Here is a 2,500-nt window from a genome sequence, read left to right as displayed (position 1 = left end):
GCTAGGCAAGTTTGAGAATAGCACAATTTGGTCATTTGAATCCAAAAGACTTGTGAACCTCCAACATCTATAGAATCAAATGCACAATGGGTCCCCAACCAAGGACGGTCCCAAAGAGCACCTACATAGGCCTGCTTATGATGAAGTTAAATACATTTTGTTAATACATTTTCATTTAGCAACTCCTTCATAAATCACGACTCTGGTGGGACTCGAACCCACAACCTTTGAATCACTTCTCTAGTGGTTTTGCCTACAAGTCCAATGTGCTATCCATTGTGCCACAGAGCCATTTAGGCCTGTGCTCATTCAGTGACGACGTAGCCGCTAAGCAAGTTTGAGAATAGCACAATTTGGTCATTTGAATCCAAGAGACTTGTGAACCTCCAACATCTATAGAATCAAATGCACAATGGGTCCCCAACCAAGGACGGTCCCAAAGAGCACCTACACAGGCCTGCTTATGATGATGTTAAATACATTTCGTCAATCCATTTTCATTCAGCAACTCATTCATAAATAGTGACGAGAGCCTTTTATGGCAGTTCTCATTCAGTGACGACGTAGCCGCTAAGCAAGTTTGAGAATAGCACAATTTGGTCATTTGAATCCAAAAGACTTGTGAACCTCCAACATCTATAGAATCAAATGCACAATGGGTCCCCAACCAAGGACGGTCCCAAAGAGAACCTACATAGGCCTGCTTATGATGAAGTTAAAAACATTTTGTTAATACATTTTCATTTAGCAACTCCTTCATAAATCACGACTCTGGTGGGACTTGAACCCACAACCTTTGAATCATTTCTCTAGTGGTTTTGCCTAGAAGTCCAATGCGCTATCCATTGCGCCACAGAGCCTTTTAGGCCTGTGCTCATTCAGTGACGACGTAGCCGCTAAGCAAGTTTGAGAATATCACAATTTGGTCATTTGAATCCAAAAGACTTGTGAACCTCCAACATCTATAGAATCAAATGCACAATGGGTCCCCAACCAAGGACGGTCCCAAAGAGAACCTACATAGGCCTGCTTATGATGAAGTTAAATACATTTTGTTAATCCATTTTCATTTAGCAACTCCTTCATAAATAGTGACGAGAGCCTTTTATGGCAGTTCTCATTCAGTGACGACGTAGCCGCTAAGCAAGTTTGAGAATAGCACAATTTGGTCATTTGAATCCAAAAGACTTGTGAACCTCCAACATCTATAGAATCAGATGCACAATGGGTCCCCAACCAAGGACGGTCCCAAAGAGAACCTACATAGGCCTGCTTATGATGAAGTTAAATACATTTTGTTAATCCATTTTCATTTAGCAACTCCTTCATAAATAGCGACTCTGGTGGGACTTGAACCCACAACCTTTGAATCACTTCTCTAGTGATTTTTCCTAGAAGTCCAATGCGCTATCCATTGCGCCACAGAGCCATTTAGGCTTTTGCTCATTCAGTGACGACGTAGCCGCTAAGCAAGTTTGAGAATAGCACAATTTGGTCATTTGAATCCAAAAGACTTGTGAACCTCCAACATCTATAGAATCAAATGCACAATGGGTCTCCAACCAAGGACGGTCCCAAAGAGCACCTACACAGGCCTGCTTATGATGATGTTAAATACATTTCGTCAATCCATTTTCATTCAGCAACTCCTTCATAAATAGTGACGAGAGCCTTTTATGGCAGTTCTCATTCAGTGACGACGTAGCCGCTAAGCAAGTTTGAGAATAGCACAATTTGGTCATTTGAATCCAAAAGACTTGTGAACCTCCAACATCTATAGAATCAAATGCACAATGGGTCCCCAACCAAGGACGGTCCCAAAGAGAACCTACATAGGCCTGCTTATGATGAAGTTAAATACATTTTGTTAATACATTTTCATTTAGCAACTCCTTCATAAATCACGACTCTGGTGGGACTCGAACCCACAACCTTTGAATCACTTCTCTAGTGATTTTGCCTAGAAGTCCAATGCGCTATCCATTGCGCCACAGAGCCATTTAGGCTTTTGCCCATTCAGTGACGACGTAGCCGCTAAGCAAGTTTGAGAATAGCACAATTTGGTCATTTGAATCCAAAAGACTTGTGAACCTCCAACATCTATAGAATCAAATGCACAATGGGTCCCCAACCAAGGACGGTCCCAAAGAGCACCTACTCAGGCCTGCTTATGATGATGTTAAATACATTTCGTCAATCCATTTTCATTCAGCAACTCCTTCATAAATAGTGACGAGAGCCTTTTATGGCAGTTCTCATTCAGTGACGACGTAGCCGCTAAGCAAGTTTGAGAATAGCACAATTTGGTCATTTGAATCCAAAAGACTTGTGAACCTCCAACATCTATAGAATCAAATGCACAATGGGTCCCCAACCAAGGACGGTCCCAAAGAGAACCTACATAGGCCTGCTTATGATGAAATTAAATACATTTTGTTAATACATTTTCATTTAGCAACTCCTTCATAAATCACGACTCTGGTGGGACTCGAACCCACAA

The 2,500-nt window shown here is 41.7% G+C and overlaps 1 protein-coding gene and 5 non-coding genes across 9 annotated transcripts in view; 1 reads left to right on the top strand and 5 right to left on the bottom strand.

The window, feature by feature from the left end:
* LOC132978373 (ATP-dependent 6-phosphofructokinase, platelet type-like) overlaps positions 1-2,500 on the top strand; it is a 66,110-nt gene that overhangs the window by 29,675 nt on the left and 33,935 nt on the right. The gene's annotated exons all lie outside the window — the stretch shown is intronic.
* On the bottom strand, positions 198-291 carry trnat-ugu (transfer RNA threonine (anticodon UGU)). The gene is made up of 2 exons: positions 255-291; positions 198-233 (listed from the first exon to the last, which is right to left on the bottom strand). It is a non-coding gene; the product is annotated as a tRNA-Thr (tRNA).
* Positions 767-860, bottom strand: trnar-ucu (transfer RNA arginine (anticodon UCU)). Its single transcript has 2 exons — positions 824-860; positions 767-802 (listed from the first exon to the last, which is right to left on the bottom strand). It is a non-coding gene; the product is annotated as a tRNA-Arg (tRNA).
* On the bottom strand, positions 1,336-1,429 carry trnar-ucu (transfer RNA arginine (anticodon UCU)). Its single transcript has 2 exons — positions 1,393-1,429; positions 1,336-1,371 (listed from the first exon to the last, which is right to left on the bottom strand). It is a non-coding gene; the product is annotated as a tRNA-Arg (tRNA).
* Positions 1,905-1,998, bottom strand: trnar-ucu (transfer RNA arginine (anticodon UCU)). The gene is made up of 2 exons: positions 1,962-1,998; positions 1,905-1,940 (listed from the first exon to the last, which is right to left on the bottom strand). It is a non-coding gene; the product is annotated as a tRNA-Arg (tRNA).
* Positions 2,474-2,500, bottom strand: part of trnar-ucu (transfer RNA arginine (anticodon UCU)) — a 94-nt gene continuing 67 nt past the window's right edge. The window contains exon 2 of the tRNA in view: positions 2,474-2,500. This exon is cut by the window's right edge and continues 9 nt beyond it. This is a non-coding gene — a tRNA (tRNA-Arg).

This window comes from Labrus mixtus, chromosome 8 (assembly GCF_963584025.1).
Source record: "Labrus mixtus chromosome 8, fLabMix1.1, whole genome shotgun sequence".
NCBI classification, from domain to species: domain Eukaryota; kingdom Metazoa; phylum Chordata; class Actinopteri; order Labriformes; family Labridae; genus Labrus; species Labrus mixtus.
Note: the sequence above shows the minus strand (reverse complement) of the source record. Positions and strands in the feature narration are given on the sequence as shown.